General features: G+C 53.5%; 1 protein-coding gene across 1 annotated transcript in view; it reads left to right on the forward strand.

The window, feature by feature from the left end:
• The first annotated feature begins 4,536 nt into the window (after positions 1 to 4,536).
• SLC23A2 (solute carrier family 23 member 2) overlaps positions 4,537 to 27,892 on the forward strand; it is an 80,390-nt gene continuing 57,034 nt past the window's right edge. Inside the window, exon 1 of the mRNA XM_068156484.1 lies at positions 4,537 to 4,623. The gene's annotated coding sequence lies outside the window, so the exon portion shown is untranslated. The remainder of the gene's footprint in view (positions 4,624 to 27,892) is intronic.

Genomic DNA, 27,892 nt, shown 5'->3' on the forward strand with positions numbered 1-27,892 from the left:
GGGACTTTTAGGATGTCAGGGAGTGATAGGACTGGGGTGGGGGATGGAAAAAAACTAGAAGTGGGGAGATTCAGATTGGATGTTAGGAAGAAGGTTTTCCCCATGAGGGTGGTGAGAGCCTGGCACAGGTTGCCCAGGGAGGTGGTGGAAGCCTCATCCCTGAAGGTTCTTAAGGCCAGGCTGGATGTGGCTGTGAGCAACCTGCTGTGGTGTGAGGTGTCCCTGGCCATGGCAGGGGGTTGGAACTGGCTGAGCCTTGAGATTCCTTCCAACCCTAACAACTCCATGATGCTATGATTACCATGACCCTGAGATCTCTTCATCTGTTCCATTTCAATCTGTTGCACACAGCTGACCTTCACTCTGACTGTATTACCTGCATTTCACTCTGCCATCTTCCACCCAGGGAGGGCAGGTTAGAAAACTCTTAAAAAAACAAATGCCTAATCTAGATCTGTGTCTCTGCCAATGATTCCTGAACACAGGAAGTCCTCTGTAGGGAGGCTGCATCACTGAGCACGTCCAATCCATCTTCCTGCAGAGCTCCTGCCAACAGCCAAACGCTGCAGTCCCAATCAATCTTGCATTACTGAAGTGCCCCTTGCATCACAGCTCTATGCTCCCCTACCCTAACAACCAAAGGCTATTAACATTTAAAAGCTCCACTAACTCTGCCTATATGTTTGGGATAAGGCCAGCTATTGAATAATGCTGAGGAATCAATATTCATCATCTAGAGCAGCAGCAGAGGTGTGTTGTGACTTCTCCATCTCCTGCATAGTTCCTCCATATGGCTGATTTGAAAGCCTTTTAGGAGCTTAACAAGGAGGGTATGGCAGTGAATGTGTGGAAAAAATGATGCAGGAGGATAAGAAGCACAAATGCTTCAGAGGCCTCCTAGGGTCTGCAGTCTTAAAATAAGCCCCTGGGTTTTAATGGGATCTGATGAAACCCTCTTTGCAGCAGGGACAGTGGGATGGAAGGGGCAGACAGCTGGTGAACAGATAGTCAGCAAACATGCTTGGTAGCAAACTCTGTGCACACAGCAACTATTGAGGCAAAGACCTAAAAGATCAACAAAGAATTGGAGGCCTGGGTGAAATGATGCAATGGATAACAATTAGTGTCAGGGGGCTGGGAAGCGAAGGCTTTCCTATCGACTTGCACCTATGAGGCACCTTAATCAAATAAGGAAGGGGGCTGCTGGAGGGGGAGAAAGCTCAGCATCAGTCAATATTATGTCAAGGACACCTACTGTAAATTAGCAGCCTGATGTCTGTGGCATGGTTTTGCTGCAAGGAGAATAGGCAAAAATGACCAGAGGTGGCTGCAGCAGCTTGGCCCTGGCTGCCCGGCACTGAGTGGCAAAAGGTTTTGTGAGGCATTGGCAGGATCCAGGTTTCTGAGGAGGAATGGCAGGAAAGCATGTTTTGAGATGAACATCCCTGGTTTCTGAAGCTGTTTTGAATTTGCCCAGGGTACTCTCTAACCTCTGAGCTGCTGTGAGGATGCTTAAGGGGCTGGAGCATCTCTCTCATGAGTAGCTGCAATACTGTGTCCAGTTTGGGGCCCCCTAGTTCAAGAGACGCAGGGATCTGCTGGAGAGAGTCCAGAGGAGGCACTGAGGATGGTGAAGGGACTGGAACAGCTGTGCTGTAAAAAAAGACTGAGAGACCTGGGGCTGTTTAGTCTGGAGAAGAGAAGGCTGAGGGCGAATCTGATCAATGTCTATCAATATCTGAGGGGTGGGGGTCAGGAGGATAGAGGCAGTGATGGGACGAGGAGCAATGGACATAAACTCAATCACAGGAAATTCCATTTCAACATGAGCAAAAACTTCTTTGATGTGAGGGTGCTGGAGGCCTGGAGCAAGCTGCCCAGAGAGGTTGGGGAGTCTCCTTCTCTAGAGATCTTCAAAACCTGCCTGGATGTGTTCCTGTGTGACCTGCCCTAAGTAGTCTTGCTTTGCAGGGGGCTTGGACTTGATGATGGACTTTTAGGGTGTCAGGTAGTGATGGGACTGGGGGGGATGGAGCAAAACTAGAAGTGGGGAGATTCAGATTGGATGTGAGGAAGAAGTTGTTCCCCAGGAGGGTGGTGAGAGCCTGGCACAGGCTGCCCAGGAAGGTGGTGGAAGCCTCATCCCTGGAGGTTCTTAAGGCCAGGCTGGATGTGGCTGTGGTGTGAGGTGTCCCTGCCCATGGCAGGGGGGTTGGAACTGGCTGATCCTTGAGGCCCCTTCCAACCCTAACAATTCTACGATTCTATGATCTCTGGAGGTCACTTCCAACCTCTAGCATTCTGTGATTAACAGATTTCCTCTTGACCTGTGTGAGAAAGCTATTTAAATATGATTTAAACATGCAATCAGGTGAGTGGGTCAATGCCCACCCTTTCCTGCCCTTGTAGGTAAGGTACAGGAGTATCTTGACCTCTAAGACGACCTGAGCTTCAAAATGGCCAAATGGAACCCAAGTAAATGCAGAGTTGTGCTGGAAATAATGGCAATAAATGAAATAAAGGATCTGGGCCTGTCTGAGAGCTGCACGTACTGGGCAGAGCAGAAGCCAAATTAAAGTGAATTAATGTTATCAAAGCCAATTAGGAATCTCAGGTTTTGCTGAGAGGGACGTGAGCAAAGCAGTGTCCACCTTTGCTACAGGGTATTGAAGGGGCTGATGTCTGTGGTATGTCTCAAAACACCCAACCCCATGCACTGGGAGGGCTTTGTGTCAGATTTGCACCATCCTCTCAGCCAATAAACTCTGCAAAATCTTCAAAGAAAGTGAGATTTTAGGAAAAGGGAGGCGTGTGTGGTGGAGGTGGCAAAGAAATTCTTTGCAGTGAGATTGGGCAGACACTGGAACAGGTTGCCCAGGGAGGTTGGGGATGTCCCATGAAGATGCTCAGAAGGCTGGAGAACCTCCTCTGTGGGCACAGGCTGGGAGAGTTGGGGCTGTTCAGCCTGGAAAGGCTCCAAGAAAAACTTAGAGCCTACCCTCCAGTAGCTGAAGGGGCTCCAGGAGAGCTGGGGAGGGACTCCTGTTCAGGATCTGGGAGAGACAGGTTGAGGGGTGATGGCTTTGAGCTGGGAGAGGGGAGACTGAGACTGGAGATGAGGAGGAAATTCTTTACACTGAGGGTGGGGAGAGCCTGGCACAGGTTGCCCAGGGAGGCTGTGGCTGCCTCCTGCCTGGAGGTGCTCAAGGCCAGGCTGGATGAGGTCTGGAGCCACCCGGGCTGGTGGGAGGTGTCCCTGCCCACGGCGGGGGCTTGGAACTGGATCATCTTTAAGATCCCTTCCAATCCACACTACTCTATGAATCTATGAGTCTGTGGTTGCTTTGGTTTGGAGGGGACCTTGAAAGCTCATCTGGTCCAACCCCCAGCAGCATTTTGGGGAGCTCAACTTGGAGAGCTGTGGAGCTTTCCTCTTTATCTTGCCCCCTAAGCTCATTCTCCTATTAAAAGAGCTGGACTGTGTCCTAAAAGACAACCAACCAAAAAGCAAACAAACAAATCAACCAACCCCCCCAAAAAAACCCCAAACCAAAACCACAAACCCAACTCCCTGAAACAGCCAGGGCTGAGCGCTGCCTGCGCCGGCACCAGCCGAGCACCGTTCTCCCTGGGGCTGGGGAGATGAACCCCCTCAGGCGAACGGCGCCGGGGGGGGAGCCCAGCCCTTCTCCGAGGGGAGCCCAGCCCTTCTCCGAGGGGACAAAAAGCTCAACATGAGCTCTCAATGTGCACTTGCAGCCCGCAAAGCCAATCAGATCCTGGGCTGCAGCAGGAGAAGTGTGGCCAGCAGGTCGAGGGAGGTGATCCTCCCCCTCTACTCAGCCCTGGTGAGACCCCACCTGGAGTACTGCCTCCAGTTCTGGAGCCCCTATTACAAGAGGGATGTGGAGGTGCTGGAACGTGTCCAGAGAAGGGCCACAAGGATGATCAGAGGGCTGGAGCACCTCTCCTATGAGGACAGACTGAAGGAGTTGGGGCTGTTCAGTCTGCAGAAGAGAAGGCTCCGAGGTGACCTCATTGTGGCCTTCCAGTATCTGAAGGGGGCTACAGGAAGGCTGGGGAGGGACTGCTCAGGATCTCAGGTAGTGATAGGACTAGGGGGAATGGAATGAAGCTGGAGGTGGGGAGATTCAGGCTGGAGGTGAGGAGGAAATTCTTGCCCATGAGAGTGGTGAAGCCCTGGAATGGGTTGTCCAGGGAGGTGGTCGAGGCCCCAGCCCTGGAGGTGTTTAAGCTGAGGCTGGACGAGGCTGTGGCCAGGCTGATGTAGCGTGGGGTGTCCCTGCCCATGGCAGGGGGGTTGGAACTGGATGATCCTTGTGGTCCCTTCCAACCCGTAATGAAACTATGAAACTATAAGCCTCGCCGCAGGGCTGCAGCCCGCCTCGGCCCCCGCCCGCCGCCGCGGGGCCGCCATAGCAGCCCAGCCCCCGGGCGGACGGGCGGGCGCCATCTTGGCGGGGGCGGAGCGCGGCCCGGCCCGCCCTGTGCTCTGCCTGCCGGGGCGGCCCCAGCCCCGCCGCACTCGCCGCTGCCGACCGAGCGGAGCGGAGCCGAGCCGCAGCCCCCAGCGCCATTGCCGCCCTCAGCCCGCTATGGCAGGTGAGCCGAGCCTCTCCTCTCCTCTCCCTCCTCCCGCGGGCAAGGCGCGGCTGCTCGCCCGCCCTCTGGAAGAAGCCTCGCCGGTGCCTCCCCCGCGGCGCCGTGCCCCTCAGCCCGCCGCGCTCGCCGCTCTCGCCTCCCGCCCGCTGTCACCTCCATCCCGGCCCCGCGCCGCCGCCTGAGAGCCGCCCTCCATCCCCAGGCGCCGGGGGCTCGCCCCTTTCTGCTGCCGGGGCGGTGTGTCGGGGCTCGCGGGCAGCCTCCACCATGTTTCCCGGCCGCGGCTCACCTTGGCCGCGCGGCTCCCGCCCCTCCCGCGCCCTCCGCACCTCTCCTCCGCTGCCTTTCATTTCGTGTTCCTCTTCTCGACAACCCTCCCATGCCCTCCGTGCCGCCGTCGGCGGGCCGGGCATCGCCTCCAGCCGCTGATGGCCCGAGGGGGAAGGGGCACTTCGCGGGGGCACGGGCCCGGGCGGCCGCGGGGATCGGGAGGGGATGCCGGAGGTGGGCACCTGCGGCGGGCATCACCTGCGCTGCCAGGCACAGACGCCCCTGGGTGGGGAGGCATCCTCTTTCCTCTGTTCTACTGAGATCATCGGGGTTCTCTAACGATTTTTTATCTATTTTATTATTATTATCCCTTTTTTTCCCCCCCAACCTTCATCTGAAACAAAATGGGTGGCAGAGTCGTCAGCTCGCCGATGGGGATGGGGAAAATGCAGGTTAAATTCTTCCCCTGGCCCCGGAGGGGTGGCCTCTCTTTTCTTGTCTGATCCCCTCCTCGTGATACGCTTTGAGGTTTGGGGTTTTGGTGGTTGGTTTTTTTTTCCCCTTCCTTTTTTAATTTGTTTACCCTCTTTCTTTCTTTTTCAATACCTTTATTTCCAGTGCAGATCGAGGCCGTAAATATTGCCGTTTCCTGCTTCTGCCGTCGGTATCGTGGCGGGAGGGAGGGTTGGTTCTTTTGTTTTAAGGTATATTTTGGGTAGGGGGAGAAGTGATGGAGGTAAGCACAGAAAGATGCCTGAACAAAGCTTGGTGAAAACCTTCCATTAGGCTTTCCTCACTTCAGAGGATAACGACCTACATCCTGCATTTTTCTTAATGGCTTTTGCCTTTTTTTTTTCCACCCCCCTCCGTTGCTTTTTTTTTTTTTCCCCCCTCCTATCAAAGATGGGAATGCAGGCAGAGGCTTGGACAGTTTCGTCCCTGACCTTGCTGTTTTGGAACCGTCCCTGGTATTTTGTAGGCTGGGAAGACAAAAATCCTTGCAGCTTGCGGTCCCATGCAGCACGGCCCTTAACCCTGCCAGGTAAATGCGGGCAGGGGGCTGACCCCAAAAGGGAACTGCAGGCAGAGGCAGGAGAAGATTGTGGCAGGAAAGGGAAATCCCCAGGTGTGTTTAAGACAAGGTAAAGACCTTGCCTGCTAATTTGTTCCATCTCATCGTTTGCCCCACGCAGCTGTTTCTCCTAGTGTGAGTTCGTGGCCAGGCAAAGGCTGGGCTCACGAACCTGACCCGCTGAAATAAAAGCAGCAAATGTTCTGTTTTCACGGGGAGCTTCCTATCTCCCTGTATCCTCACTGCAGCACAGCGTTGCTATGCTGGATGAAGGTGGAAATTACCCAGTTTAAGCTTAAGGGAGGGGGGAAAAAAAAAGCCCAAACTGCTTTTGGGTAGTGGTTGTACTGGGAGTTGGGTGCTGTAAAACGTGGTGGAGAAGCAGCACAAGTGCTGCACGCTGCCAGGGCTGGACTTGATCTGCACACCTTGATCTGCCGAGTGGTTTCACTGCAGATAAGGGATTATTGCAACAAGTAGCTCAGGTTAGTAAACTAGAGAAGAATCCTTGAGATATGTAGAGCAATTGGATTAGTGGCTGATGAGCTCTTGCAACCTTCCTTCTGGCTTTGAGTCATGATCCAGATAGCTTCAAATTAGAGCAGCATTAACATGGAGAGGCACTGGGAGAAATTCAGCCTTGGTCTAGCAATGAGGTTAAACCAGCCTGGAGATTTTTATCGGGGATTTAAACAAGCTTTAGGCTTTGGTAAAGATGCAAATAGGAGCTGAAAACTTGTCAGAGCCCCGGGGATAAGGGAAGGAGTTAAGACTGCGATTCTCAAGAGTGGGTTGTGCTCCTGCTGCTCCTTAACAGGCCACATTCATCTGGTTGAAGATCCACCTCAATCTGCCACTTGTCTTCAAGCCCTGCTCTTAGCTAGGCTGAGGTTTGGGAACTGCTTTCTCCAGGCACCTGCCTCTTGTGTTGAGTAGATAGAAGGAGCTGGATGGGAATAAGGTTCTCTGTGTCTGAGCCTCTTGCTCGTTCTGCATCTTCAGTACTGAATGGGATCTGAAGGGAAGGCAGCCTCTCAACCAGCAGGAAGATTTGGGCTGCAGGCTGGTGAGTGTTTCCTCTGCTGACAGCACCAGTTTGAGCAGCCTCCATCCATCATGGGCTGCACTCAGCCAGCCTTGCAGTGACCCCTGGCTGGTGCTGGTACCTCTCTGTGGAAGCTTGGCTGCTCAGTCAGTGAGGTCGGGAAGCTTTTTGGGATTAGCCCCCACGAAAGCTTTGAGTTTTCTGTTGGAGCCAGATCTGTTTGGAGAATTTGTAGCTGCTCCTCACACTCCTGGAGCTACTGGGCAGAGCTGGGTGTCCATCCCTGAAGCTGCCTTAAGTGTTGTATGTGTGGGGTTGTTCTTAAGGGCTGCTAACATGAGAGGTTTTGTGTTGTGTAGTCGGAGCTAGCAGGGAGTTTAATTCCAGTGGAGAAGGAAGACTTGGGTCTTTGATATTACTACGTTGGAGACCCAAAGAGCACCCAAAGAGTGGCTGTCAATGGCTCCATGTCCCAGTGGAGGCCAGTGACAAGCGGAGTCCCTCAGGGATCAGTCCTGGGACCTGTCTTATTCAACATCTTTGTGGGTGCCATAGACAGTGGCACTGAGTGCACCCTCAGCAAGTTTGCTGATGACACCAAGCTGTGTGGTGCAGCAGACAGCTGGAGGGAAGGGATACATCCAGAGGGACATGGACAGGCTGGAGAGGTGGGCACAAGCCAGCCTCATGAAGTTCAATAAAAGCAAGTGCAGGGTCCTGCATCTGGGTCGAGGCAATCCCAGGCACAAATCCAGGCTGGGCAGGGACTGGCTGGAAAGCAGCCCTGAGGAGAGAGAATTGGGGTTGCTGGTGGACAAGAAGCTCACCAGGAGCTCTCAATGTGCACTTGCAGCCTGCAAAGCCAATCAGATCCTGGGCTGCAGCAGGAGAAGTGTGGCCAGCAGGTCGAGGGAGGTGATCCTCCCCCTCTACTCAGCCCTGGTGAGACCCCACCTGGAGTACTGTGTCCAGTTCTGGAGCCCCTATTACAAGAGGGATGTGGAGGTGCTGGAACGTGTCCAGAGAAGGGCCACAAGGATGATCAGAGGGCTGGAGCACCTCTCCTGTGAGGACAGACTGAAGGAGTTGGGGCTGTTCAGTCTGGAGAAGAGAAGGCTCCCAGGTGACCTCATTGTGGCCTTCCAGTATCTGAAGGGGGCTACAGGAAGGCTGGGGAGGGACTGCTCAGGATCTCAGGGAGTGATAGGACTAGGGGGAATGGAATGAAGCTGGAGGTGGGGAGATTCAGGCTGGAGGTGAGGAGGAAGTTCTTCCCCATGAGAGTGGTGAAGCCCTGGAATGGGTTGTCCAGGGAGGTGGTCGAGGCCCCAGCCCTGGAGGTGTTTAAGCTGAGGCTGGCTGAGGCTGTGGCCAGGCTGATGTAGTGTGGGGTGTCCCTGCCCATGGCAGGGGGGTTGGAACTAGATGATCCTTGTGGTCCCTTCCAACCCTGACTGATACTATGAGACAGTTTTCTTTGGGGGGAGCTTAAGATAATGGCAGTGTTGGAGGCTTTATTGGTGTTTATTTTTTTCCCCATCAGAGAACAGGATTTCCCCATGTTTGGTTAGAATCATAGAATGGCTGAGGTTGGAAGGGACCTTCGGGATACCTACTCCAACCTCTCCTCCACGGGCAGGGAGAGAGAGACTATAGAAGGGGCTGCATTTATGTGCACTTAGCATTTCAAAGGGCTTTACATTAAAAGCACGTTGAGTTTTTTCTTTCTTTGATTCTGTTCCTGTGCTGCTTTATTATTTTTGGTCTTCCTGCTCTAGGCAGATCTGTCAACTTCCTCAATAAATGCCCTCCTTTTTGCCCTGTGAAGCGGCTTTGTTGTGCTCTTTAGGTTGATTGGAGAGGATTGAAAACTAAATGAGTGAAACCTCCCCCATCTTCGGTATAGATTCCTCCAGAAGTGGCTGCTAAGCTGCTCTAATGACCCAACCTGAACTGTAGCAATTAACCTCTTGTGATCCTTGGGTGTGCAGGGGGAAGTTAGCTGGCAGGGCCCTGAGCCGTTCCAGTTCGCAGCAGGTTACACACCAGTGGCCCGTGCAAGGTGATGTTTGAAAGATCTCCTTTTGCTGTAGCTGTTCCTGGCACTGTACTTCATTGAACCACATAAGGAAGCTCAAGCCTGAAAAGATTCTGTGGGGGCCGTTTCTTCAGGAGATGCCTTTGCTTGTGAAGCTCTCCTCTGTGCATGTGTCCTTACAAGGGAAGATGCAGAAGCCTGCACAGAATGGTTCTTCCATGGAAGGTGGTGGTTCATGGAGGGGTTTAAAAGTCCAGAAGATGTGGTGCTGAGGGTTGTGTCTTAGTGGTGACCTAGCAGTGCTGGGTTAATGGTTGGACTTGATCTGAGAATCATAGAATGGGAGAGGATGGAAGGGTCCTCTGGAGGTCATCCAGTCCAACCTCCCTGCCAAAGCAGGATCACCCAGGGCAGGTCACACAGGAACACATCCAGGTGGGTTTTGAATATCTCCACAGAAGGAGACTCCACAACCTCTCTGGGCAGCCTGCTCCAGGCCTCCAGCACCCTCACACCAAACAACTTTCTCCTCATGTTGAGGTGGAACCTCCTGGGCTCCAGCTTGTTACCATTGCTCCTTGTCCTATCACTGGGACCACTGAGAAGATCCTGGCCCCTTCATCCTGACCCCCACCCCTCAGCTATTGATAGACATTGATCAGATCCCCTTCTCAGCCTTCTCTTCCCCAGATTAAACAGCCCCAGCTTGCTCCAGACCTCCAGCACCTTCCCACCAAGGAAGTTTCTCATCTTCAGACAGAACCTCCTGGGTTCCAGTTTGTGTTCATCTTCAAGGTCTTTTCCAACCTAAGCAATTCCTTGTATTGCTGGAAAAAAATTTACTTGTATCAGATGTTCTTATTTGTTAAGTACAGTGGTCATGAAACCATCTGCCAGAAGTTGCAGTGTGGTTTATTCTACTTAAAAGCTGCAGGCAGAAAACTTTGACATCAGGATGAGTAAAGAGAGATGCATCAGGATGTAGTATGAGGCAGGGTTGAAACAGTAGGATGAGGAGATGAGGTTCAATAAAGCAAAGTGCAAGGTCCTGCATCCAGGTCAGACCAATCCTCAGTATCAATCCCTGCTGGGGGGTGGTGAGATTGAGAGCAGCCCTGCAGAGAGAAGGACTTAGGGGTGCTGGTGGGGGAGAAGCTGGACAGGAGCCAGCAATGGGCACTGGCAGCACAGAAGGCCAAAAGCAGCCTGGGCTGCATCCAAAGCAGTGTGGCCAGAGCTGGAGAGAGAGGATCCTGTCCCTCTGCTCTGCTCTGTGAGACCTCACCTGCAGGGCGGTGTCCAGATAGGGGGCTGCCAACACAAGAAGAGCATGGATCTGTTGGAGAGGCTGTAGAGGAGGCCACCAAGATGATCAGAGGGTTGGAGAACCTCTGCTGTGGGGACAGGCTGGGAGAGTTGTGGCTGTTCAGCCTGGGGAAGAGAAGGCTCCAGGGAGACCTTAGAGCTGCATTTTAATAGTTGAAGGCAGGCTGGGGAGGGACTGCTCAGAAGGGGCTGTGGGGATAGGATGAGAGGCAAGGGTTTGGAACTGGAGCAGGGCAGTTAGGTTGGACATTGGAAGATGTGAAGGTGGTGAGACACTGGAACAGTTTGCTCAGGGTTGTGATTGAGTCCCCATCCCTGGAGACATCCAGGATCAGCCTTGCTGTGTCCCTGAGCAGCCTGATCTAGCTGGAGCTGTCCCTGCTGAGTGCAGGGGGGTTGGACACGATGCCCTTGGAGGATCCCTTCCAGCCTGCTGCACTCTGTGAAATGGAAACCTTTTTGCCACATTCTCTAGCTGTTCCCAGGGGTGAAGGGCAGGAAGACAATGTGGTAACTTCATGGTCCTGCCTGTGCTACTCCTGTTAGCACTGGGGAGCATGTTTTCTGTAAGGCTAAATATTTGTAGCTGTTCTGAGCTGCCTTCTGCCAATGTTTACTTGAAGGCAGGAGAGGAAGCTGCGGTTGTTTGGCTGATGGTGTCTCAGGTTCTGGGAAGGACAGGTCTGCTATTTGAGTGCTCCTCTATTAGAGATGCAGCTAAATGTGGAGCTCTTGCCATGGTAATTTGGCCACAAAAGGAGCAGAACTACCTCCTGAGGAAAGAGAATTGGTGTGGTGAAACTCTTCTGGCACTTGGTGGGGAAAGGAAGGAGGCGGCCGAGCTGCTCTGCTGGTTGAGAAGTGTCCAGCTCTGCTTTTATTCCTTGCACTCAGCTTTAGTCTTGGCCATTTCTGTTGCCAAACAGAGCAATAAAGTTGTGCCTGGCATCGAAAATGCTGTTTGCCTACTAAGGTGGTCAGTGGATTGTGGAGTCTCCTTTCTCCTTCTGTGGAGACGTTCAAAACCCACCTGGATGTGTTCCTGGGTGACCTGCCCTGGGTGGTCCTGCTTTGGCAGAGGGGTTGGACTGGATGATCTCTAAAGGTCTCATCCAATCCCTACCATTCTGTGATGCTGTGGTCTCCCAGGATTTTCTAATCCAACACACTCCCAGAGTTTTGGTGAACCTCAAGGGAGGGAATTCTGCCCCTCTGCTCCCCACCTTCTACTCCAGCTCTGGAGCCCACAACATAAAAGAGACATTGAAGTGCTGGAGCAGGTCCAGAGGAGCTCATGAAGATGATCAGAGGGCTGGAGAGCCTCTTCTGTGAGGCCAGGCTGAGAGAGTTGGGGCTGTTCAGTCTGGAGAAGAGAAGTCTCTAGGGAGACCTTAGAGCAACCTTCCAGTACCTGAAGGGGACTGCAGGAGAGCTGGGGAGGGACTTTGTACAAAGGCTCGGAGTGCCAGGAGGAGGGTTGATGGCTTCAGAATGCGAGAAGCTGGATTGAGATTGGACATGGAGAAGGAATTCTTCCCCTGGAGGTTGATGAGACACTGGAACAGGTTGCCCAAAGAAGCTGTGGGGCTCCAGGCCTGGAAGTGTTCAGGACAAGGTTGGATGAGGTTTTGAGCAACCTGGGCTGGTGGGAGGTGTCCCTGCCCATGGCACGGGACTGGAACTGGCTGAGCTTTAAGGTCCTTTCCAACCCAAACCATCCTGTGGCTCTCTGGTGTTTTGGTCCTGAATGTCATCATCCAGTAAACAGTGAATCACTGTTTGCCTCAGGTCTGCAGAGACCTGGGACTCTTGTTTTTGCTGTTCTCTGGCTCCAGACTAGAGTTGGGCTGATTGAGGTTTGCAAACCAGGTGGCTTTTGGGAGGGATGAGTTGAACTTCAAGGTCCCAGCCAGGCTTTGGGAAGGGACTCCCAGAACACCCATTGTGGTTGTCCTCATCCCATGAGGTGAGGCTGTGTTGAAATCCTCTTTGTTCTTGTCTGACAGCTCCCACTTTTTCACTTGCAGGGGAAGGGCTGGGCCTGAGGTAATTATAAAAGCAGTCTTTAATGGGTTTATAATTAGAAATTCAGTGATCTAAATCTCCTTGGGTCTCAGCTCTCTGGCCAGAGGATGAAAGTGCTGGGTACGGAGGTGTGAGTGTGTGTGTGTGGGGGTGACACAGTTGCCATCCAAGTGTCTGCTCTGCTCTTGCTGGGCTTTATTCTTATTAAAGAAAAACCTGCTTCAGGAGAGAATAAACTTTGTCCTGTCCTGGTGAAAAGGAGCTTCCAGAGTTTCTTCCTCTTCTCCTCACCTTCAGGCTATTTTATTCTTCCCCCCCAAACCCCCTCCCTTAATAAGCATCTCATGAAATACGAAGACAGGCTGAGAAAGTTGGGGTTCAGTCTGGAGAAGGCTCCAAGGAGACCTTCTTGTGGCCTTCCAGTGTCTGAAGGGGGCTACAAGAAAGCTGGGGATGGGCTTTTGAGGCTGCCAGGGAGTGATTGGAGGAGGGGGAATTGATCCAAGCTGGAGGAGGGGAGGTTTATATTAGACCTTATAAGGAAGTTCTTCCCCATGAGGGTGGTGAGACACTGCAACAGGTTGCCCAAAGAGAATCCCCAGCCCTGGAAGGTTTTAAGGCCAGGCTGGATGAGGCTCTGGGCAACCTAATCTAGTGGAAAATGTCCCTGCCCATGGCAGGGGGGTTGGAACTGGCTGACCCTTGAGGTCCCTTCCCAACCCTAAGTACTCTGAAATTGCTGTGTGGAGGTCCAAGTGGCTCACATGCACCTTCACATGATGGTCAAGCTGGGTTGGAGCTGGTGTGCTGAGGAGATGGGTACATCTCCTCTGAATGAGGGATGCTTTATGTTGGACTTGGTCAGCAGAGTGCCTGAGGACACAGCTCTGGCTGCTAGTTGTCATTTTAGGAGCAAATTTGTCCAGATGCAGTGGTGGTGGTGCTGGAGGAGCTGAAGTAGCAGCAGGGCTGTGGTGAGCATTGTTGAACTGTGGGGCTCTGTGTGGTGTGAAAGCAAGAACTGAGCTGCTGTGTGTTTGGATTTCACCTGCATTTGCCTTTTATCTCCTTTCTGATGAAAGGAGCTGTTGCCATCCAGCAGCTGTTTCCTTTGCACTTCCTTGAGATTAAAAATGCTGGAGGTACAGACTGAGATGAGAGGAAATGGAGAAGGAGACATTGGCTCATTGTCTATGGATTCATGGAATGGTTCAGGTTGGAAGGGACCTTAAAGCTTATCCAGTTCCAGCCCCCTGCCATGGGCAGGGACACCTCCCACCAGCCCAGGCTGCTCAAGGCCTCATCCTGCCTGGCCTTGAACACCTCCAGGCAGGAGGCAGCCACAGCCTCCCTGGGCAACCTGTGCCAGTGTCTCTCCACCCTCACTCTCCAGATTTTCTTCCTCATCTGCAGTCTCAATCTCCCCTCTTCCATCTTTAATCCATTCCTTCTTGTCCTATCACTCCAAGTCATTGTCAGAAGTCCCTGCCCAGCTCCCCTGGAGCCCCTTCAGGTGCTGAGAGGCTTCTCTAATGTCTCCCTGGAGCCTTTCCTTCTCCAGGTTGAAGAGCCCCAACTCTCTCAGCCTGGTTTTTGGGTTGGACTGTTTTGAAGTGTAGTGACTCACCAAACAGCCTTGCAGTGGCTCCATGTCCCCCCAAGCTGTTGTCTGAATTCACTTTTTCAATCAAATTCCTGCTGAGCTTCTGTCACTGCTGCCACTGGAAAATGGGAGAGAGGAAAGGGAGTGAAAGATCAGCTTTGGAGGGGGGGTTGGTGGTGGTATGCAGTGACATTCCTGGGCATTAACCTTGTGTGTGGATGCTTTGGGCTCTAAATGGAGCAACCCATTTTAATTGGACTGACTTCTATTTTGCATGGCCATGAAATGGCAGCCTGGGGCAGCAGGGCCTGGTTTTAGTGGGCTGCTGGCTGTGTTAGGACCCTTGTGAGGTTGTAAAAGTTAAGAGAATAAAGGGCACTTGGGAAGCTTTAATGGGAAGGTGTCTTAAACACTTGATCTGCTGAGTGTGCTCTGAGCTGAGTGTATAGCAGGAGGTGCTTAATGTGCTGGGAGGGAATTTATCCCAGCCTGCAGAGATCAGAGGGCTGGAGGACCTCCCCTCTGGGGACAGGCTGGGAGAGTTGGGGCTTTTCAGCTGGAGAAGAGAAGGCTCCAGGCAGACCTCAGAGCAGCCTTCCACTACCTGAAGGGGCTCCAGGAGAGCTGGGGAGGGATGTTGGACAAGGGCTGGGAGTGCCAGGACAGAGGGGCAATGCCTTTGAGCTGGCAGAGGGGGGATTGAGACTGGAGATGAGGAAGGAATTCTTTAGAGAGAGGGTGAGGAATTACTGGAGCAGGTTGCCCAGGGAGGCTGTGGCTGCCTCCTCCCTGGAGGTGTTCGAGGCCAGGCTGGATGAGGCCTTGAGCAAGCTGGGCTGGTGGGAGGTGTCCCTGCCCATGGCAAGGGGTTGGAACTGCCTGAGCTTTGAGCTCCCTTCCAACCCAACCCAGTGCTCTGGATGCTGTTGGTGACTGTCAGCAATGGGAATGCCCTGCTGGGAGTCTTTGCCTGCTGCAGCCTGCCCTGTCACATCTTTCCTGAGCCCTCTCTCTCCTCCAGCACAGGAGGAGCCCTCTGAAGGGTTCTTTCTTTTTTTTTTTCCCTGCCCTTGTTCCTTTTCCTCCTTTCCTGTAGTGTGTCATCTTGAAGCACACAGCTCAGTGCTGCTGCTTTGTTGTGCTTTTCAAGGCAGAAGTGTCTGTATCTTCTTAGCTGTGTTCAAGGTCACCCAGAGCAGCTGATTAAAGCAGGCATGTGACTCCATGGCACGACTTTCAATTTTATTGAGAAGCTTGGAGTGGAAATAAAGTGCTCACTGTAGTGTCAGAAGCCTCTGCTTTTGTGTGTTGAATGAAAGGAGAGTGTCCCACAGCTCTTGGTGGTTGGTGCTGGGATGAGGCTTGGATTTCACTGGAGCCTTTGAATCCCCCTGGCAGGAAAAGGATGGCAGAAACTCTCCCACTTTTGCCCTTTGCATGGTGGGGATGGGAAAGGACCAAGCCTCCTGCTCCAGCAGGGTCATCCACAGCAGGTCACCCAGGATCACACAGTCCAGGAAGATGTGGAATCACAGAATCATGGAATGGGTTGGGTTGGAAGGGATCTCAAAGCTCAGCCAGTGCCAACCCCCTGCCAGGGGCAGGGACACCTCCCCCCAGCCCAGCTTGCTCAAGGCCTCATCCAGCCTGGCCTTGAACACCTGCAGGGAGGGGACATCCTCAGCCTCCCTGGGCAACCTGTGCCAGTGCCTCCCCACCCTCAGTGTAAAGAATTTCTTCGTCATCTCCAGTCTCAGTCTTCCCTCTCCCAGCTCTAAGCCATTGTCCCTCGTCCTGGCACTCCCAGCCCTTGTCCAACATCCCTCCCCAGCTCTCCTGGAGCCCCTGCAGGTACTGGAAGGCTGCTCTAAAGTTTTCCATCCCTCTGATCATCTTTGTGGCCTCCTCTGGACCCTCTCCAGCAGCTCCAAATCCTCCTTGTGCTGGGGGCCCCAGAACTCGAGGCAGTGCTGCAGGGGAGTCTCAGCAGAGCAGATGGGGAGAATCCCCTCCCTGTGCTGCTGCTCTCCCTGCTCTGGATGCAGCCCTAGTGATTCTTCCCCTTCTTGGAGAGGCATCAAACACATTTGATGCTTTTTGTGAGGATGCCTAATGAGGCACAACTGACTCAGGCAAAGCTGTCAGGTCAGGCTGTGTTCAGTGCCTTGGTATCAATGAGCTTGAGCCCAAAGTATTATCATAGAATCCCAGAGTGCCAGGAAGGGACCCCAGGGACCAGCTGCTCCAACCTCTCTAGGTGCTGGTGGAGTTGAAAGGAGCTGAGCCAGCAGCCTGCCAACCTGAGGCTGAAAACTCACAAGTGGAGGGGACTGCACTGCCTCCACTGGGAGGTGATTCCAGTGTCCAGCTGTCCTCAGGGGGAAACATTTCCTTCTGGGCTCCAGTGGGAATGTCCCCAGCAGTAACCTCACCACTTCTTGTCTTTTCCATGGGACTCTTTGTTGAACAGGAAGTCTCCATCCTCCTGGTAGCCACCCTTGATGTCCTGGTCCATGGCAATAAGGTCTTCCCTGAGCCTTCTCTCCTCCAGCTCCCAGCCTCTCCCCACGTGGCAGAGCTTTAGGCCTCTGATGATTATCTGAGCTCCACTCCTTGGCTCTTTGGTTCCAGTAAAGATTTTATGATGGGTGTCAGCCCCATTTTTCAGCTCTCCTCTGTGTGCTGTTCCTTGCTCTCTGAACCTCCTGCTCCTTGGCACAGAGCAGTGTGAGGAGGCCCTTAAGAGCCCAGCCCCATGCCTGTCTTTGTCCCGGGGGCTGTTGTGACAGAGGAGGGTTTGGTGAATGGCAGGTAATGGATGTATTATGTAGCCTGCACAGCGTGTGGGCACCTTCAAAAGGAGGCTTGGTCTGCATTGGTCTTTTCTCCTCTTAATTATTCAAATGGGAAATGTAGTTTGAGGGCAAAGTGATGGCAGCACAAACAGCAGCAGAGAAGAATTCCTCCCTTGTAAGCCATGCCAATTAAGGAGGAATAATGGTGGTGGTGATGATGGTTTTTCCTTTAAAGCAGTGCTGCACAGACACCTGCCAAAGGATCACAGGATGGGAGGGAGGGGTTGGAAGGGACCTCTGGAGAGCCTCCAATCCAACCCCCCCTGCCAGAGCAGGGTCACCCAGGGCAGGTGACACAGGAACACATCCAGATGGGTTTGGAAGCTCTCCAGAGGAGGAGACTCCACAACCTCTCTGGGCAGCCTGCTCCAGGCCTCCAGCACCCTCACGGTGACAAAGTTTTCCCTTCTCTTCCCCTGGTACCTCCTCTGCTCCAGCTTGCCCCCAGTGGCCCTTGGACATCCCTGAGCAGAGCCTGGCTCTAGCCCTGCACATCTTTATCCCCAGCAATGAGGGCAGCCCTCAGGCTCCTCTGCTCCAAGCCCCCTCAGCCTGGTCTCACAGGGAGATGTTCCACTGCCTGCCGCAGCTCTGTGGCTCTGGGATGGACTCTTCAAGAAGTCCTTCTTGACCTGAGGGGCCCAGAACTGAACCAAACATTCCAGATGTGGCCTCAGCAGGGTAGAGTTCAGGGGGAAGAGAACCTCTCTGACCTACAGAGCCTCAAAGAAGAAGAGGTCACTGAGGTACAATATTGAAACCACAGCACAATGACTGAAAAAGAGTTGTTTTACTGGCTAAAATCACAAAAAAGGTTCATAGATCATAGAATGGTTTAGGTTGGAAGGGACCTTAAAGCTCATCCAGTTCCAACCCCCTGCCATGGGCAGGGACACCTCCCACCCGCCCAGGCTGCTCAAGGCCTCATCCAGCCTGGCCTGGAACTCCTCCAGGGAGGAGGCAGCCACAACCTCCCTGGGCAACCTGTGCCAGTGTCTCCCCACCCTCACTCTCAGGAGTTTCTTCCTGATCTCCAGTCTGTCTCCCCTCTATCATCTCAAAGCCATTGTCCCTTGGTCTGTCACCTCAGGCCCTTGTCAATAGTCCCTCCCCAGCTCTCCTGCAGCCCCTTCAGGTACTGGAAGGCTGCTGTAGGGTCTCCCTGGAGCCTTTCCCCACTCTCACCCTTTGGAAGAGGCCTCACATCTCCCTTAGCTAACTTTTTGCCAGGGATGCACCTGAAGGATTTCTTGTTGGGTGGCTTGTGCAGTGCTGCTTGCAGGGCTGTTTGCTGCAGCCCATGGTGAAGGCATTCCTGCCTGTTGCATGTGCTCCTAATGAACTTGCTTATGTGTGAAGAATCTTCAGAGCTGTTCAGCTAAGTGACATCTCGAAGCTCTGCCTGGTGACACCTGATGTGATGTATGGGTTAGGTGTCTGCTGGCTTGCAAGAGGTCCCAGTCCCCTCCTGCCTCTACTAATGGTCCCTGTGGGGTCAGAGGCATGGAGCAGTGATGTCATCTTTGATGCTGCAACCATGAGCAAGCTCAGAGAAGTGTTTCAGCTGGACAAGGCCTCTGAGACCATTCAGTCCAACATCAACCCAGCACCCCCATGGCCACCTAGCCATGGCCACCTAGCCATGGCCACGGGTATCTTGAACACCTCCAGGGATGGTTGTTCCACCTCTTCCCAGGGCAGCCTGTTCCAATCCCTGACCACTCTTGCAGCAAAGGCATTTTTCCTCTTCTCCAACCTAACCCTCCCCTGGCACAGTTCCAGGCCATTTCCTCTCCTTCCATCACCTGATGCTAGGGAGAAGAGCCCAACCCCCACCTGCTTCCAGCCTCCTTTCTGGGAGCTGTAGAGAGCCAGAAGGTCTCCCCTCAGCCTTCCCTTTTCCAGACTAAACTTCCTCACCTGCTCCTCACCAGCCCTGTTCTCCAGACCTTTCAGCAGCTTCATTCCCCTTCTCTGGGCCTGCTCCAGCCCCTTCTTGGAGCGAGGAACCCACAACCGAGCCCAGGATTGGAGAGGTGTCCTCACCAGTGTGCAGTTCAGGAGGGACAATCGCCTCCCTGCTGGCCACACCGCTGCTGATCCAGGCTGCTGGTGGCCTCCTTGGCCCACCTGAGCACCCTGCTGGCCAAACACACATCACTAAGGAAGCAGATGGTGGCTGCTGGCCGTGGCAGCACTTTCACCCGAGCCTTCCTAAAGGCCAGGCGTGGGAGGTGGAGCTGCCAGGCTGGTTAAACACAAGCCTGCCTCTATAAACACTTCCAGGCTAGTTGTGAAATTAATAAATTAGTAATGGGTTGGCTTGAGGCATGGGAATCCAGAGCAGGGTTGCCTGCAGTTGTTTGGTGTGTGGGCAGAGAGGGAGCAGTGCTGCTTTAGCTTAAAAATCATTACTGGCAATAATGACTTAATCTTCCCCCCGAGCCTGCAGGGAAACCACGCAGTGCTTGGGGACCAAAGCTCCTGGGACAAGCAGTTGGTCAACAGCTCTCAGTAATAAAGCATCAGTTATTGCTCAGAGAATTAATAACAGCAGCTATTGTTGGGCTGTGGTACCAAGAGGCAGGGAATCCTTCTGGGTGGCAGAGACCTTTATGGCTGAGTCCAACCATTCTCTGCCTCTGCCGAGGCTGGGGCTAAAGCGTGGCCCTCAGCACCACATCTCTGCAGCTTTGAGACACTTCCAGGGATGGGCACTCAGCCACCTCCCTGGGCAGCCTGGGCCAGTGCTTGAGTGCACTTTCAATGGGGGAAGTTTCTTCTAATGTCCAACCTCAACCTCCCCCTGAGGCCATTGGATTTATAGAATGGTTTGGGTTGGAAGGGACCTTCAAGATCAACCTGTCCCAACCCCCTGCCATGGGCAGGGACACCTCCCACCAGCCCAGCTTGCTCAAGGCCTCATCCAGGCTGGCCTTGAACACCTCCAGGGAGCAGGCAGCCACAGCCTCTCTGGGCAACCTGTTCCAGCGTCTCCCCACCCTCAGTATAAATTTCTTCCTCCTCTCCAGTCTCAGCCTCCCCTCTCCCAGCTCAAAGCCATTCTGTCTTGGACAGAAGTCCCTCCCCAGGTCTCTTGGAGCCCCTTCAGGTACTGGAAGGTTGCTCTAAGGTCTCTTTGGAGCCTTCTTTTCTCCAGGCTGAACAGCCCCAACTCTCCCAGCCTGTCCCCACAGGGGAGTTTCTCCAGCCTTCTGATCATCTTGGTGGCCTCCTCTGGACCCTCTCCAGCAGCTCCAAGTCTTTCCTGTGCTGGATATTAGAAGGTTAGAGATCAGAAGACAGTTCCTGTGCTCTGCCTTTTGTCTGTTCCAGCAGAAAGAATTTGTTTTGCCTTTTTTGGGGGGCTGGCTCCCTCTTAGGATTTGGGTGCTTTAAAGCCCACTGTGGTGTGCCACCTTACTGCTGGGAAGGGACTTGAGCAGACAGGTCCAGGTTGTGCTCTCAGCAGTCTGAAGCCAGAAGATAGCTGACCTGCAGAAGTTTGCTGGCTGGCCCCAGTGATCTTAGAGATCTTTTCCCCTGCTGGAATGGGTCCAGAGAAGGGCCAGGAGGATGATCAGAGGGCTGGAGCGCCTCTCCTGTGAGGACAGACTGAAGGAGTTGGGGCTGTTCAGTCTGGAGAAGAGAAGGCTCCAAGGTGACCTCATTGTGGCCTTCCAGGATCTGAAGGGGGCTACAGGAAGGCTGGGGAGGGACTGCTCAGGATTTCAGGTAGTGATAGGACTAGGGGGAATGGAATGAAGCTGGAGGTGGGGAGATTCAGGCTGGAGGTGAGGAGGAAGTTCTTCCCCATGAGAGTGGTGAAGCCCTGGAATGGGTTGTCCAGGGAGGTGGTTGAGGCCCCAGCCCTGGAGGTGTTTAAGCTGAGGCTGGATGAGGCTCTGGCCAGGCTGATCTAGTGTGGGGTGTCCCTGCCCATGGCAGGGGGGTTGGAACTGGATGATCCTTGTGGTCCCTTCCAACCCTGACTGATTCTATGATACTCTGATACTCTGAAAATCAATTCTGTGATTGCCAGTGAGGCTCTGTGGAGCATAGCAGAGGCTTGCCTGCACACCAGCAATCATTCCATCTCCTCTCCCCCGTGCCTGCGAGCCTGGAAATGTTCCCTCTGCAAGTGCTATGAATTTGCTGATTATTCCCAGGAAAGATCGCTTGGAATAATCTTGAAGGAGTGAAAGGTCAGGGAGCAAGCAGGGCAGAGCTCTCCCAGCTGCATAATTAAAAAGAAAATTAAAAAGTGTGCTAAGTTGGGGATTGACTCCTGGCCATGCTTTGAAGATTAAAAAGGCTTTTTCATTTCCAAGGAAGGAGGCTGGGACTGGTGGGAGGGTGAGGAGGAGGAATGTGGCTGCTGGAGCAGTTGGGCAGTGCTGTGAAGCTGCATTTGCTGCTTAGATGTGAACCTCTGGCTCTGCTCTTCTTCCCCCCCCCCAAGTTGAAAAGCTTTACAGAGTTTGCAGCCTGGCTGCTGAGTGCAGGTGGAGCCTGAGGCAGCTGAGCAAATCATAGAGTCACAGAATGGTCTGGCCCAGAAGGCTTCTCCAAAGCTCATCCAGTCCAACCCCCTGCAGACAGCAGGGACATCCCCAACTAGATCAGGCTGCCCAGGGCCTTCTCCAGCCTCACTTTGAATATCTTCAAGGATAAGGCTTCAACCACCTCCCTGGGCAACCTGTTCCAGTGTTCCACCACCTTCATAGTAAAGAACTTGTTCCTCACATCCAATCTCAATCTGCTCTTCTCCAGCTCAAAGCCATTGCCCCTGGTCTTGTCCCTGCAGGCCTCTGCAAACAGTCTCTCTCCATCCTTCCTGTAGCCCCCTTCAGGTACTGGCAGGCTGCTATTAGGTCTCTCTGTATCATTCTCTTCTCCAGGCTGAACACCCCCAGCTCCCTCAGCCTGTCCTCATAGCAGAGCTGCTCCAACCCCCTGAGCATTCTCAGGGCCCTCCTCTGGACCTGCTCCATCAGGTCCATGTCCTTCCCATACTGAGGGCTCCAGACCTGTAATGGTGTGTTGAGCTCAGCAGTGGATCAGGAGGAGCTTTGACATCGACTTGTTTTGCCTTTAGGAAATGAAAACAACAACTTCAGCTAAAAACCTTCCCTGTTCTTGCACAGCCTGGAGCAAGAGCACTCTGCTGGCTTTTGTTCCTTAACAGAAACTCTTTGCAGCCTCAAAAATAGAATCACAGAAGTGTTTGGGTTGGAGAAGCCCTCTGGGATCATCTAGTCCAGTATCAACCCAACACCATCATGGCCACTAAACCATGGCCCCAAGTGCCATGGCTGCAGGTTTAACATCTCCAGGCATGGGGACTCCTTGTGCAGCGTGTGCCAGTCCCTGACCACTCTTGCAGCAAAGGAACTTTTCCTAACAATTCAACCTAAACCTCCCCTGCTGTGACTTTAGGCCATCTCCTCTTGTCCCACCACTGGACACTAGGGAGAAGAGGCTTCTCATCTCTGGAAGCTCTCAGCTGTGAAGCCAGGCTGAGAGAGTTGGGGTGGTTTAGCCTGGAGAAGAGAAGGCTGTGGGGAGACCCTAGAGCTGCCTTCCAGGACTTGAAGGTGCTACAGGAGAGCTGGAGAGGAGCTTTGTACAAAGGCCTGGAGTGACAGGACCAGAGGTGATGGAAAGAAGCTGGATTGAGATTGGACCTTAGGAAGAAATTCTTCTCCCTCAGGGTGGTGAGGCACTGGAACAGGTTGCCCAGAGCAGCCATGGAGGCTCCAAGCCTGGAAGTGTTGAAAGCCAGGTTGGATGAGGCCTTGAGCAACCTGGGCTGGTGGCAGGGGGTTGGAACTAAATGATCTTCAAGGTCCTTTCCAACCCAATCCATTCTCTGACTCTGTAGTATCTGAAGGTTCAAGGGCAGGATTCTCTTGCCAGGTGACACTGGGTCATGTTGTTGTTGGTTATGATCACAGCTGTGGTGCTGAGGTCCATGGTTTAGCACCAGGCTTAGCAGAGCTGGAGACTGGGGAGAGCCAATGATCTTGAAGTTCTTTTCCACCCAAAGCCACTGTAGGCTGTGCCATCCCCCTGCACTCAGTGCATTTGTGCCTTCAGAGGAGAATTTTGTCCTGAGTGCTGGGCAGCAGGGCTGAGCAGACTCTGAGGGCTGCCTGGGAACTGTCAGGTTAGCGAAGTGTATCTGGCAGCAAACATTTGTAACCTGGCTGGGGCACTCAGAGGTGTTTGCTTCATCCCCAAACTGAGCACTGCATGGCAGAGAAGGCAACACATTGGATTTTCCCCCTGCTAACCAGAAGGCAGCTCCTCCAGGGGGGTGTGCTCCAGCAAGAGGAATGCTCCTGTCACTTTCCATTCCAGGTATCAAGCAGGTAATAAAAGGGGCCTGGCTGTGAAGGCTGAGCATGGCAGTGCTTCCCGTGCTCTAGGAGAGCGAGAGACATGTGTCTGCCCTGCTTCCACTGCCATCACTGAAGTGCAGCAGGGCACAGAGCTGCTCATCTCCTCATTCCACCTATCCTTCACAGCAGTCTGTAAAATCACAGAGTCATCCAGTGGTTTGGGTTGGGATGGACCTCAAAGCTCATCCAGTTCCAACCAAGATCTGTTCCATAAGACAAGATTTAGCATTACACAACCTCCCCAGGAACTGAAATGATAGAATCATGGAATGGGTTGGGATGGACCTTAAAGCTCATCCAGTTCCAACTTCCCCTGCCATGGGCAGGGACACCTCCCACCAGCCCAGGCTGCTCAAGGCCTCATCCAGCCTGGCCTTGAACACCTCCAGGGAGGGGACAAAACCTCCCTGGGCAACTTGTTCCAGTGTCTCCCCAGCCTCACTTTCAAGCATTTCTTCCTCATCTCCAGTCTCAATCTTCCCTCCTCAAGCTTCAATCCATTGTTGATTAATGCTTTTTGCTGTTCAAAGTCTCACTTCTATCCCTGTTTCCCATCTCACAGCCCTCAGGTGGAAGAATTTCTTCCTAATGTTTAATCTCAATCCAGCTTCTTCTAGTTTGAAGCTATCACCCCTTATCATCCTCTTCCTCCATGCCTTTGTCAACAGTGCCTCTCCAGCTCTCCTCTAGCCCCTTCAAATCTTGGAAGGTTGCTTCTGTGGAGTCTTCTTCACTAGACATCTCCAAAACCCACCTGGGTGCAGTCCTGTGTCACCTTCCCTAGGTGGTCCTGCATTGTAAGGGGGTTGGACTTGCTCTCTGGAGGTCCCTTCCAGCCCCTAACATTCTATAGTTCTAAGGTCTCTCCAGAGCCTTCTCTTCTCCAGGCTGAGCAGCCCCAACTCTCTCAGCCTGTAAAACACTGCCCTGTCTCCAGCTGCAGTCACAGGAGGTTCATCTCAGGTGTGTCCCTGAGGAGCTGCCCAGTCACTGGAGGGGTTGTGAGCAGCCAACCTGTGCTCAGATTTGCCCAGTCCATAGATCATGGCAGCTGGATTTGGAGTGGAGGCATCCAGATAAACGTGGGTGATAAATCTGAGCTGAATTACTGAGTGTAAATACAAAGTAATCAGAAAGGAATCCTTTGAATGGTGAAATTCTGAGTGCTGAAGCCATTGGTTTGAATTGGAAGGTGAATAGGCCTGGGTTAATTGGGGACTTGAATCATGCTGCTCACCTTCAACCTGCTGTTACTTTGAACTCTGATAGTCAGGGCAGGCTGTGAGGGAGTCCTGGCCTTGTGTAATGCAGCTGTTTAAAGACATGCATCCTGCAGAGTGGTGTGAAAGAGCAAACAGCTCATGGCTTTGAAATCACACAGGCAATAATGGCTTGGGGTGGAAAAGCTCTCTGAGATCATCCACTCCAGCCAGAACCCAGCACCACCATGGCCACTAAACCATGGCCCCCAGTGCCACAGCCACAGGTTTCTGGAGCACCTCCAGGGATGGGGACTCCACCACCTCCCTGGGCAGCCTGGGACAATCCCTGACCACTCTTGCAGCAAAAGAAACTTTCCCTCATCTCCAACCTAACCCTCCCCTAGCAGGATTCCAGGCCATTTCCTCTCCTGCCATCACCTGATACTAAGGAGAAGAGCCCAACCCCCACCTGGCTCCAGCCCCCTTTCAGGGAGCTCTAGAGAGCATTGAGCCTCCCCTCTCCTCAGCCTCCCCTTCTCTGGACTAAGCAGCCCCAGGTCCCTCAGGTGCTCCTCACTCCTTCCTGGCATTGCTGCCTTGGTCCTGTAGCTCCCTGTGAGCACAGCAGGTGCCTTCAATCCAAAGTCATTTCCAGCATCTTCCTCCAAAGGGTGGCAGCTGAGTCATCTGGCAGGCAGCCTCTGGACCTCTCTACAGCAGCTTGGGTTTTATGGTCTCAAAACTGAAGTTGTGGTGATGTTTAGGGTGCCATTAAGAAGAGTGTAGCCAGCAGGTCATGGGAGGTTCTTCTCCCTCTCTGCTCTGCCCTGGTTGAGACCATATCTGGAGTATTCTGTTCAGTTCTGGGCTCCCCAGTTCAAGAGGGACAGGGAACTGCTGGGGAGAGTCAAGTGGAGGCTATGAGGGTGCTGAAGGGACTTTGGGATATCAGTGTGATGTGGAAAGGCTGAGAGACCTGGGACTGTTTGGCCTAGAGAAGAGCAACCTGAGAGGGGATCTGATCGATGGTTACAAGTCTCTGAGGGGTGGGGGGTAAGAAGAAGGCCCCAGGCTCTTTTCAGTGGTGTCCTGTGACAGGGCAAGGAGCAACAGACACAAACTGCAACCCAGGAGGTTCCACCTGAAGATGAGAAACTTGTTTGGTGTGAGAGTGCTGGAGGTCTGGTGCAGGCTGCCCAGAGAGGTTGTGGAGTCTCCTTCTGTGGAGACTTTCAAGACCCATCTGAATGTGTTCTGTGTGACCTGCCCTGGGTGATTCTGCTTTGGCTGTGGGGTTGGCCTGGATGAGCTCCAGAGGTCCCTTCCAACCCCTACCACTCTGTGTGCTTCTGTGCTTTGCATTCGGTGCTGTCAGCTTTCTCCATCCTGACATCATGAAACATTTGGGGTTCAGAAGAGCAAAGAGCAAAGGAGGGAATCTGGGAACTGGACAAGGAGCCAGTAGAGGAGGAAACATCTCAGCATCTCTTTGCAGTGGAGATGAAAGGCTGGAACCTGGGCTGGGTTTGTGCCCACAACATCAGCATAGGTCATTGCCTCTCTGCCCTGTGTTCTTGGTGGGTGATGACTGAGTGTTGCACGTCACCAGTGGCAGCTTCCAGCCCAACATGCCCCATGCCCTGCTCGGTTCTTTGATGCAAGAACAAGCAGATGCCCGTGGCTGAGCTGCTGCTGCTCGCAGCTTTCAGCTCCTGACAGCTGGGCAAGCTTGGGGCGATGACAAACCCCTGGGTTTGCGTCATGCTGGCCCTGCTGACGGAGTGAGGGGAGCTAGATGGCGCCAGCAGCCTGCTCCTGCCTCCAGTTTGGGTTCAAAAGGTGCCTTTTAGGTAACATGAGCTCATCCCTCTGCCCTGCAGCCCTGTGCTCTTGGCCAACTCTTTGCTTGCATGCAGGTGGCAGAGGCTCAGGGTACAGATGTGGGCAGCTGGGTGCTGCTTTCTGGTGGCCTGGTTTTATGAGCACCTCCGGGGTGGGTCAGAGGAGTGATGGTGTGTCAGCAAGCACATAGTGTACTTGGGGAGGGAATTGCTTCCCCTGTGGGGTGGGGATGAGGTACCAGCTTGATGGCAAGTGGTGACTTGAGGCAGGGCTATGAAGTGGTGTTGAGAGGTGTGAGGGAAGCCTTCAGACTGCCACCATCCTGCAGAGGCAGAGTAGGGGAAGAAAAGATTAATGCAGAAGGACTGCACCTTCATAGATTCATGGAATGGTTTGAGGTGGAAGGGATCTTAAAGCTCATCCTGTTCCAACTCCCTGCCATGGGCAGGAATACCTCCCACCAGTTCCCAAAGCCTCATCCAGCCTGGCCTTGAACACCTCCAGGGAGGCAACATCCACAGCCTCCCTGGGCAACCTGTGCCAGTGTCTCCCCACCCTCACTCTCAAGAATTTCTTCCTAATCCCCAGTCTCAATCTGCCCTCCTCAAACTTCAATCCATTGCTGATTAATGCTTTTTGTTATTCTAAGTCTCCTTTCTGTCCCCATCTCCCTTTGCTCTGCAGCCCTGAACATCACTTTTATGAAGCCTTCCCCATGAGCAAAGCTAATGAGTGCAGCTCAGGTTACATTGGACTGTGTGATGGTCAGAGGGCTGGGGAACCTTCCCTGTGGGGACAGGCTGGGAGAGTTGAGGCTGTTCAGCCTGGAGAGAAGAACACCCCAGGGAGACCTTACAGCAGTCTTCCAGTACCTGAAGGGGCTCCAAGAGGGCTGGGGAAGGACTTTGCATAAGGGCTTGGAGTGACAGGACCAGGGGCAATGGCTTTGAGCTGGGAGAGGGGAGACTGAGACTGGAGATGAGGAAGAAATTGTTCAGAGTGGGGGTGGGGAGACCCTGGAACAGGTTGCCCAGGGAGGCTGTGGCTGCCTCCTGCCTGGAGGTGTTCAGGGCCAGGTTGGATGAGGCCCTGAGCAAGCTGTGCTGGGGGGAGGTGTCCCTGCCCATGGCAGGGGGCTGGAGCTGGATGAGCTTTAAGGCCCTTTCCGTCCCAGCCCGTGCCGTGATTCTGTAATTTCAGCGCCTGGGGAGGTTGTGTAATGCTAAACATTGTCTTATGGAACAGAGCTTGGAGATCTGGGACCTCCTGAGAAGCAGCTCCATTGCTCATAAAAACATTCCCGTGCAAGTTGCACAACCAGGGCTTAGGGAAGTACAACACTCGGCGGAGAAAATCCTGATGCCGATGACATCTGCCGGAGCCAGGCATGTAAATATTTATGCAACTTGAATTTGGGGGGCGGGGGGAGCCGGCTGCCTTCTCTCCACGGAGGAGGTTACGTAAAGCACTCGAACCTGGCGGTTGCAGCCGTGTGTGCTCACTCCGCCGTTACTCACAGGCTGCCTCGGCTGGCTCGGGGCAGCTCCGGCAGGGCGCCGCAGTGGCAGTGCGCGGCCGTGCGGCTTC

This window comes from Melanerpes formicivorus, unplaced genomic scaffold (genome assembly GCF_026170545.1).
Source record: "Melanerpes formicivorus ecotype bairdi unplaced genomic scaffold, bMelFor1.0.p_v2 SCAF_34, whole genome shotgun sequence".
Lineage (NCBI taxonomy): Eukaryota > Metazoa > Chordata > Aves > Piciformes > Picidae > Melanerpes > Melanerpes formicivorus.